The 10,313-nt window shown below is 53.8% G+C and overlaps 1 protein-coding gene across 1 annotated transcript in view; it reads left to right on the forward strand.

The window, feature by feature from the left end:
- Positions 1-1,258: 1,258 nt before the first annotated feature.
- Positions 1,259-10,313, forward strand: part of SLC7A1 (solute carrier family 7 member 1) — a 30,361-nt gene continuing 21,306 nt past the window's right edge. The window contains exon 1 of the mRNA XM_007471433.1: positions 1,259-1,332. The gene's annotated coding sequence lies outside the window, so the exon portion shown is untranslated. The remainder of the gene's footprint in view (positions 1,333-10,313) is intronic.

Below are 10,313 nucleotides of genomic sequence, written 5' to 3' on the forward strand. Positions count from 1 at the left end.
GTTTCTAACAAGTGACGTTACAGTTATGTGGGTGAGTTTCATCCTTGGGAGTTACCAAAGTACTTAGAGGTCAAGTGTCATATTAGCTATCACAGCTCAGTATCAAATGGTTCATGAGAAAAGTGTATATTTACATAATGATAGAGCAGATGTGGCAAAATGTTAAATATTGGCAAATGTAGATGAAAAGTGTGTAAATATGTGCATTAACTTTCATGTAGGTTTGGACATTTTCAAAGTAGGAAGTGGCAAAGACTGAAACATTAGCACAGAATGAATATACAAAAGGTGTTCGTGGGGTGGAATGGTTGGCTCCAGCCGCTGGAAACCTGCTTTGCTGCGTTGAAGTGATGCAACTTGAGCTGTTGCTGAGCATCTTCACGTGAGCTTTTGGCTCAGCAATAATCCGCGTCTGGGTTCACATCAGGTGCAAAGTCATATGCAGGAAGCTTAGCTAAACCACTCCAGCTCCTGGGTGGGTGAGAGCATGAGCCTGTGTAGAGTAGGAACGCCGCAGCTGGGAAAACAGAGGACTTTATATGCCACTCGTCCAGGAGGTTCTTCCTGGACGCCCCTGTGAGGAGTGACCGTCACCGCATTCATTCCTTCTGGGACTGCAGGCCGCTCCCCCGGCACGTGGTGACAGAGCACGCCCCGCGTCAGAGCAGTGTGTGGCCCATCTGAAGTCACGGGCAGGTGGCTGCTCAGCGCCAGCGAGGGTGGTGTACTAGTGCTGTGTGCTCTGCATTGGTGCCCTGACACTGTGTGCAAGCGCCAGCAAGCACAGGAGAGTGGCCGATCACACAGACTGGAGCCCCGCGGTTCCTGGGGGACGCAGCTGAGGCTTTCTGCCCCTGCAGACCTCGGTTCCCAATGCCAGCGTCAGGAGAGCACTCACTCCCCTGGCTGGCCCCTCGCAGGGCCGCAGAGCGCGCACAGCTCCACCTCTGTGTCCTGGATGTCTGGAAGATGCTTTGCTGTCGTTCTTACTTAGATATGACCCCACATTTGTAGCGGTGGCGGGGTAGAACCTCTGGTTTGGAGGCCGTCTGGTGTGGTTTCCCATCTTCTCCCAGCGGTGCTCCCTGCATGCTGCTCTGTCCCCGTGGTGCGACCTCGTCTGCCTTCCTGATGCTGAGCTAAACAGAATCTTTCCTCCCTGCGATGGCCGCAGGCTTGGAGGTTCTGGGGTCAAAACAGATGGAGTCTAATAATGTCTCTTCCTTGCCTCCCAGGAGCCTGCAGCCCCATCTCGTCTCTCCTGAGACGTCTTCGCTCCAGGACCCAGGGATCCTCGGGTGACAAGGTGACAGTCCTCACGCCATAGTCCAGGTACGGTCTGCCTGTCAGCACCCCGGCAGGGGAGTCTGCTCTGTTTTGCTGGAATGTTACTCATTTAGGGCTTTCGCTGGCCGCTGGCTTTTTAAGTTAACTGATAACTAAGCCCTAAGTTGTCTTTTTTAAATTTTTAATTAATTAATTTATTTATTCATTTTTGACAGTGTTGGGTCTTCGTTTCTGTGCAAGGGCTTTCTCTAGTTGTGGCGAGCGGGGCCACTCTTTATCGCGGTGCGCGGGCCTCTCACTATCTCGGCCTCTCTTGTTGCGGAGCACAGGCTCCAGACACACAGGCTCGGTAGCTGTGCCTCACAGGCCCAGTTGCTCTGCGGCATGTGGGATCTTCCCGGACCAGGGCTGGAACCCGTGTCCCCTTCATTGGCAGGCAGATTCTCAACCACTGCGCCACCAGGGAAGCCCCCCTAAGTTGTCTTTTTAATGTCTCACTGCTGCGCCCATCCAGCTCTTCCGTCCCATCGACTCACCAGGAAAGGTTTGTCTTTTCACTCTAATGGGTTCTTGAATTCTGACCTGCGCTTCTGCTTCGTACAGACCTATTAACGTCCTGCGACAGCAAGGCCTTCGGTGCAGGGCTCCGTGGGGAGAGGATGTCCCCTCACTCCGGGCGCCGCCTGGTCTGCAGCCCTTGGAGGGACTGTGCCCCGTGGGCGGCCACAGAGCCTCGGCCGTGATGCATCCGCTCCGTGTCTGCCTTTGACTCTGGGAGACTTTGTGGTTTCTCAAGGTCAAGGGCCAGTTCCACTTTCCATTCTGCTCCCAAGCTTCCTGTCTTGCTCCTGTGCCTCTCACTCCTCTGCTTGTCACTCTTGTCCTTAAGAATTCTCCCGTAGCTCGTTGTTGGGTTTGGGGGCTATAATGACCTGCTGTAGGTTGGTGTATTTCGGGCTGGTCCTCGGAGCCCTGGAGTCCTGGGCAGGGGCAGGGCACAGAAGCAGGCCTGGAGGGTGGGGAAGGTCAAGGCCAGCAGGGGGGCTGCTCACCCCTTGTCCGTTTAAATAAGAGCGGGTCCACCTTCACCTGATGCTTATATTTGGGTTTAGCATAGGGTGTAGTTTGGGGAAAAAGGATTCTACTATAAAAATGCTGGAAAGCTGTTGCTCTGCGTATTTTTTGATTAAGAAAACAGGTTCTCTGAGTATGGAGACAGTCATTTTTGTCACTGTTTCATTTATCACAAGGTGTTTTCAGCTGTGTGTGTGTGTGTGTGTGTGTGTGTGTGTGTGTGTGTGTGTGTGTGTAAAAGAACTGCACCTGACTCCCCTGCCCCCCACGCCGCCCTGCAATCTGCCAGTCGTTTGGGGCCGTTCATGTTGTTACTTCCGAGTATGGAGCCGTATTAAGAACGCACACATGATCAGGATCTGCGGCCCTCTGAGTCCTTCATCAGGCGGCTTGGTGGACGTGTAGCTGTGACCTTTGCCACGTGGAGGCTCCTCTCAGGGACGGGTGGGGCTCCCCAGCTCCTCCTTCCCGAGAGGTCCATGCTCTGAGTGAGCACCTTGTTTATGGGGCTGTTGCAGCTTGTAAATGTCAGAAGCAAAGGTTCCCGGGCGCACTTCCCCAAAGAGTCAGGTTAGATCCGTGCAGCAGGGAAGTGGGAGCGCGTCGCATCGTGAGCCTTGAGTGGCCTGGTCTCTCCTCCTCCTTTTCAGCACCTATTTAGTAGAAGTGCTTAAGTGAGAGTTGTTCCCGCTGCATCCCCTCCTCTCTGCTGCTCAGCCTCTCCTAGAGCCCCTTCCTCTGTTACCTGGTACCCAGGCTGCGGGGAGCGCTCACATTTGAGTGAAGAGCCTCAGGTTGCTGGCTTCTCGGGTCGGCAGGGCCGTGATGAGGTGTCTGGGGAAGCCCTGGATGGTTCCTGGTGCTCGGGCAGGTCCTGAACCGTGTCTAAATCAGGGGACTTCACAGCCCCCCGGCCACACCGTGACGGCGCCCTTCCTGAGTGAAGAGGCCAGGTGGCAGGTGGTGGCGGAGGTGACGTGTCTCTGGAGGGCTCGGGTCTCTGCCGCCTGTTTGTGCTCTTTGGTTCGTTGTATTGTCTCCTGCCAGGAGAGCAGGGAACTTTGTTCTTTCTCTACAGCACATGGAAGGGAGAGGCACACAGTAGGTGTCCGTCAGCACAGGGAAGGGAGAGGCACACAGTAGGTGTCCGTCAGATAAATGCTTGTTGGATGGATGGATGGCTAATTTGGTCTTTTTTCTAGGCTGCGAGCACGCTGAGAGCAGGGACAGCATATTGCTTATCTTTGTAGCTCCTGCAAGTCCTAAAAGAGGGGCACAGGGTAGAAACACCATTTTTTAAAAGCGAAATAATAGCCATTTAATGTACGCCATTCTTCCAGAAAGAGGAAATTCCTTTCAAATCATTCTGCCTTAACCAAGAAAAAATAGTTTCAGGTGAATTAAAGGTTAACTCCATCATGGAAGCAGAGAAAGTTAAAGAAACGTTGGGCTCTGGTTTTTGGGTCCCTGAAGGTTTAAAGAGAAAGTGAATGCAGACTCACTTATTATCTCATGGCTGTCTGGACCATGGATTAGTCAGCTGTCACTGCACACACACCGCAGACTTAGGGGCCTAAGACATCTGTCTTCTCATGGTTTATCTGGTCGGGAGTCAGAGCATGTCTTAGCTAGCGAGGTGCCTGGAGCACTGTGAAGCTGCAGTCAAGCTGGGGACTAGGACCTGGTTCTCAGCTGAAGGCTCATCTGGGGGGTGGGATCTGTGTCCAGGCTTCCTTGGGTTGTTGGCCAAATCCATGTCCTCATGGTTTTGGGACCTAGGGCCCCAGTCTCTCGCTGGCTGACTTGGAGGCCACATTGACTGCCACTTGGGTTTTCCCAATGTGGCCACTCACTTCCTCAAGCTGGTAAGACAGAGCCTTAAATAGTGTCACATAATTGTGGGGTGACATCCCTGCCCTTTGCCAGGTTCTGCTGGGAGAGGCAAGCCCCAGCTCCCGCCCCACTCCCACTCCCACTCCCACCAGGGGGAGTGGGTCACGGGCCACCTTAGACACTGTCCACCGCAGATCACCTTTCCTTGCCCCTGAGAGGAGGGATTAAAAGTGCTCCCATCTGATATTCATTTTTGTGAAAAATTGTTTTGCTCCTTTCTTTTTTCCACAGTGACCCGTGACTTTACCTCTATTAAAGGATCACAACTCTACAGGACCCATGTATTCTCCCAACCCACATCGGTGTCCTCGTGCCCTCACTGACCCCGCTGGGCAGTGGGCAGCTCCAGAGAGCTCGGATGCACTTCAGGAACGTTTCGGGTTAAACTGCTTTTTGTGAGCTGCTTTAGAACCCAGTGGTGGCTTTGTCCCATTTTTGTATAGGAAAATGTGACCCTCACATGAGTCTCAGGTGACTGATGCGGCTGTGAATTTCTAGAAAGAAGGCAGACGCCCTCTTTGTGGGTCTTTCTGTGCAGTGGGGCATGTAGAGAGCATTATTTGGGGCATAAGTTTCAACTTCTATTTTCAGCCTTTAAGAATTCCTTAAAAACGATAGGAAAAGTCTATGCTGTGTTTCCTCATTCTCTGATGATGTGGGTTCTAACTGTCATTAAGTGGGGACCAGAGAAGGGAGAATTTCAGTTAACTGCAGTCTGGATATTGAACGTTGGCTTATGGCGAGGCCCTGGGGTCACATTCAGGTGACATTCTGGAGGGACAGCCTGTCCTTAAGGTTATTGCACTGGAGCGTCTATTACAGCAGAGCTGGGGGCTCTGCCTGTGACATATGGTGTACACACGGTCCCTCCGACGTGCAGGAAAACAGCCCCTTCACACTCAGCACCACCGGCCAGCTCTGGTCTCGTGTCCAGCGCTCTGGGCTACTTTCTCCATCTCGGGCTCAGCCTTATCCTCTGGTCCACTGTCTCCTGGCCTTTGATCACTCGGTCCTGCATTCCGGTATTCCCAGGCCCTCGTGCAACTGGCCGTTTGCTTCCGATGCTTCACAGTGACTTCGGCTAAACGGCATCACGTTCTCTGTAACGGAGGCGTTCTGTTACCACCCACTGGACATGTCCTCTAAGTGTGTGACGTGAGAGCAAACCTTGTGGCAGGAAAACAGGTGAGGTGGCGAGCCACGAGGGAGGCCGTGGGGTTTCTTTCAAATTGTAAATGCTTTTCGTGGTGTTTCTTTCAAATTGTAAATGCTTTTCTCTTGGGGGTGAGTGTCTGAAGTTTTGGCCACCAGTGAAAGTAGGTTGCCAGTACGCCAGCAAGACCCATCATAAAACATGCATTTCCTACTACGGGTTATTCCTGCAGGGCGCACCCCACCCCGCACAGATAATCCCCATGGTAACCAGGGCGTGGGTGCTGGGAATAGCTCAGGGTTCTGAGGGGAGAAAACAGGGACCGGGAACAAATGCTGGTACATATGAAAGAATATAGCATTTGCTTGCGCAAAGGGACTTCATTAGTTGGATTAAAATATCCTGCTCAGGGCTTCCCTGGTGGCGCAGTGCTTGAGAGTCCGCCTGCCGATGCAGGAGACGCGGGTTCGTGCCCCGTTTCGGGAAGATCCCACGTGCCGCGGAGCGGCTGGGCCCGTGAGCCATGGCCGCTGAGCCTGCGCGCCCGGAGCCTGTGCTCCGCAAATGGGAGAGGCCACAACAGTGAGAGGCCCGCATAACGCAAGGAAAAAAAAAAAAAAAAAAAATATCCTGCTCAAAGGCGAACATATCAATTTGCTACCCAAGTAAAGAAGGCCGTTACCCTCTAGTCTGTCCTGCACGAGACCTGATTAATCCTCCCGGTGTTATGTTGTTGATACCCTTCCTCTGCACGAAACTTTCACATCTCGAGTGTGAATCCCTCAGCTGCCCACCCGTGACTTTCCTAGGCGCACGGCCCTGGCTGGTCCAGCTCCCCACACCCTGGCCCAGCCTCACCTGTGCAGTCTGGCCAGGGTCACCTGCGGCGCAGTGGGCCTGAGCTTCGTCTCCCAGGCAGGTCAGGGTGTGACCTGCTGAAAGGTGGGAGGTGAACCTTAAAATTCACGTATGTCCCGCACAATGCGGAGCACAGAAACACGGATCTACAAGTTTCTCTCTCCCAGCTTTTGAATAACCTATGCACCACTTCGTTTTTCCTAAACCTGTGCTGGTTTCTGGTGAGCACGAAATGACCTCGTGTGTGCATGTGGTGAAGAGCTGGTGTCGTGTAGAGCCAGCCGCGCTGGTCTCCAGTGGCCCCCAGCTCCCCAAGAGTCTCTTCTCCAGCTGTTCTGGGAAACTGTCCCTGATTTTTCACACCTTCTTTACTTTTGAACCAGTGCATTTTCCGGAAATTCCGAGTTTTTTCAGAGTTGCTTGTGACAGTGGGAAGACTGGGGGAAGGGAGGAAATTACAGGCGTTTGGGGATTAAGGTAGGCGCAGGTTTACGGGTAGATCGGTGTGCTGCCTGGGTGTGTTAGGGTTTGTTGAGTGAGTAACTGAGTACATGGAAGAATAACGGTCTGACTGTGCAGCAGAATTAGATCAGCCTGGCAGGAACCCCCTGCCTTGCTCTGGTTCCAGATGCCAGGTGTCCTGGGGCATTTCGAAAGAGGACGTTTCTAGAAGGAGCCACCGAAAACTCTGATTGACCTTTCAGGATGCCTTAGAGGCCTAGAGAATTGAAGAGGCAATGTTCTGAGAGTCAGTCTGAGTCCTGTCTTAGGGGAAATGTATTTAAGACATTTCTTTTCCATTTGAGATTGGAGAGCCAGTTCGGTAACGGTCGTCAAGGCCCAGGTGAAGTGCCCACAGTTCACACGCGCACGACTTGATGAAGCCTCCCTGCTCAGGACCGGGCCCCTGTGGGGCTGAGGTTCGTGGACCCCGCACTGGAGGGCCGAGGTGACGAGTCTCCCCCTGGACCCTCCCCCAAGAGTTTGTACGTCGCTCGGTTTCACATCGCTGTGAACCAGGGAGAGAACTTTGTTTTCTTTACATCCTGGAGAATAAGTCTGGCTAAGGCATGTGTTCGAGGAGCTCGGAGCTCCTGACAGAACACGCACTTCTGTTGTAACGTGTTTCTGCACACAAAACCGGGCATGTGTCCTGATAAAGCGTGGCCTCCCTAGTGATGGAAATGCCGTCCAGAGACACAAAGACTCTCTAATCACATCCTGCTGGCCTGAGGAGGAAACGTTTCCAGATTGTATCTGGTTTTCATGAAGGACTTACTGGATCTTCCGCCGGCTGCTCGGCTCTTGTCATTCTTGGATTTGGGTAAACAGTATTGGAAAGGTTGTGTGTGGTTAAGTAGGCAGCATTCACAGTGACTGGCGAGGTGTCAGTTCATGACTGCCTTGTGACGGGAATGCAGAGCTGCCGGGGAGTGTGTGCCCCCTGCTTCTGTGAGGCAGAGGCGACGGGTAGATGCTGAGACTGTAAAAGGAAGCAGCAGTGCTGGCTCGGCATTGGAGGGATTTTCTTCTCAGAGTGCTTATCGGTTACTTCATTTAGTCCTCGTGAGCTCCTGCACGGGCAGGACCGTAGGGCCACCCCATCTTTCAGATGTGGAAACTGAGGCCCCAGCCACGCGGACTAGTTGAACACAAGGAACCTGAGCCTCACGAAAGCCCTGGGCAGAGGGGACAGGGACTCCAGCTGTCCCCACAGTGGAGCGGGGTGGGCTGGGGATGGGACACCCCCCATGATGGGAGGGACTGTCCGGAACTATTTCAAGGCTTCATAGACCAGACTATGTCGCTTGGGTTAGATTTTAACCCAACTAGCATCTTCTTGCCTGTGTATTCATTTAGAGAAACAGAACCGAACTCCTTGCTGAATCAAACCTTTAAATATCCAGCTAATAAGATCTTCTTTGATGGACAGACCCTCGTTAGTCGTTGACGGTCACGCCGAGTGTATGACCTAAGATGAAGGACAGAAAGACAGCCCGTGTCCTGTTAGTTTCCTGAATTTAAGTCAGCGATAGTACTGAGTGTGTGCTGTGGGCACTCTACGTGTTAATGGTCCCGTGAGCACTGCTGGGTGCCTCCTGCGTGCTGGGGGGGACGGAGGGTGACCAGATGGGGCCCTGCAGGTGGGACGTGTGGATGCTTAGCCCCACGATGGGGGGCCGCTCCCCCTGGCCATTAGCTATGCCATCTGTCCCCCCCCCCCGCTTTTTTTTTTTTTTTTTTTTTTTTTTGCGGTACGCGGGCCTCTCACTGCTGTGGCCTCTCTCGTTGCGGAGCACAGGCTCCTAATGCGCAGGCTCAGCGGCCATGGCTCACGGGCCCAGCCGCTCCGCGGCATGTGGGATCCTCCCGGACCGGGTCACGAACCCGTGTCCCCTGCGTCGGCAGGCGGACTCTCAACCACTGCGCCACCAGGGAAGCCCCCCTCTTCTTTCTTACACAGCCTCTCTCCCCGCCAGCACACCCCCAGGACCCAGGAGATCCTAATTCAGAGGACAGCTCAAAGCTCTGGAGGCAGTAAGATGTGGGTCTGAGCCCCGACTCCATCTTTGATTGGCTTCCCTACCCTCCACCAGGTGACCTGGGAGAACTTCACAGAAGTCACTTGATCTGTGCTGGGCCAGCATCGTTAGTTTAAAAACTGTCCCCACGGGACTCTGATGACTGAGTTCTAGTCTGCCTGGGTTCCTCTATTTCCAGAATGCAAAGTATTGCCTGCTGGATATGGCGATGTGAGAATTAAATAAAGTCATTTATGTGAAGGATCTTCCCTTTGGCTGGTGCCCCCAAATGTTAGTTGTTACTGTTGTTTTTTGCTTTACAAAGTAACACATCTCACTGCCATAGATGACATGGCGAATATAGAAGAAAGCAATGTGTGATCCGGAAGATAGTCTCAGTTAATATCTTGGTATTTACACCCCAACTCCACTTAATCCTCATCGGGATCGTATCATGTAGTTTTTAATTGGACGTTTTCCCATGGTACTAGAACTACTGAAAACACTTCACGGTCTGCACCCCGTCTGGTAGCAGATTTGCACCTGGACGATCTTGCTCTAGGTCCTGAGCTGGTGCCACATCCTCGCTCTCAGCCTGGGATTGTTTGCTTGGGCCTCTGCAAGGTGTGATCGTGGGTGATGGCACCGCTTTGGCCCCCGAGCCACACGGGGTTCCCTGCCCCTCAGTGGCTTGGTGCCTGGCCCACAGGGGGCGCTGTGCCCGTGGTCAGCGGTTCCAGTTCCCTGTGGCATCCCTGCAGTGGAATCTGCCCCTGGAAGCTGCTCTGCGGGGTGGGTGCGTGCCTCAGCTGGACCCCAGGGCCGCCCTCCTGGGCCTGGTGGCTGGGAGTTAGGACTGAGATGCAGAACATACCTGCCATAGTTTACGGGCCCTCAGAGGCCTCTGGCGCTTCCTGCAGTTAGTTCTGTTGAATCGGTAGGAAGGGTCAGCCCGGGGGCAGGGGTCCTGGGGGTTGGCTTTCTGGTAAGGCCAAGGATGGTGGGTCTTGTGCCCCCCATGCCAGTGGAGACCACATTACCTATTGGTTGTGGATTTCAGCCAAGCACAAAGTGTTTTCACTGGAAGCAGAGACAGGCCCAGGCGGGCTTCAGGCCTCTATCCTCGCTGGGTGGAGTGGACCTTTTCTTCCCCGTGGAGGTGGTGGTCTTTGAGACGGACCGTTAAGCCTCGTCCCACACCTCTCTTCAGGAGCCCCATCACCCCTCGGCCCGGCCCTGACGCTCTGCTTCCTGGGCTGGGACCGGGTTTATGCTTTTCCCTAAACCTGGCCGTGTCAGCACAGGGCATCTTAACAGCTGTGAGATCTGCGAATTTTGGAGGAATTCAGTTTTATCCTCAGCATGGCCGTGCTGCCTGGGGTCATACGAGTGTAGATCTCGAGGGACTTTAAGAGAGACTCTGGGTCCTGGAGGCAGATAGGCTCCCGCTGCCCAGTGAGGACGCGGGGTGTGAGCCAGCCCCTGTCGCCCACCGCAGACCTTCCCCGCTGTGTTGTCCCCTCCCC

This window comes from Lipotes vexillifer, unplaced genomic scaffold, assembly GCF_000442215.2.
Source record: "Lipotes vexillifer unplaced genomic scaffold, Lipotes_vexillifer_v1.1 scaffold543, whole genome shotgun sequence".
NCBI classification, from domain to species: domain Eukaryota; kingdom Metazoa; phylum Chordata; class Mammalia; order Artiodactyla; family Lipotidae; genus Lipotes; species Lipotes vexillifer.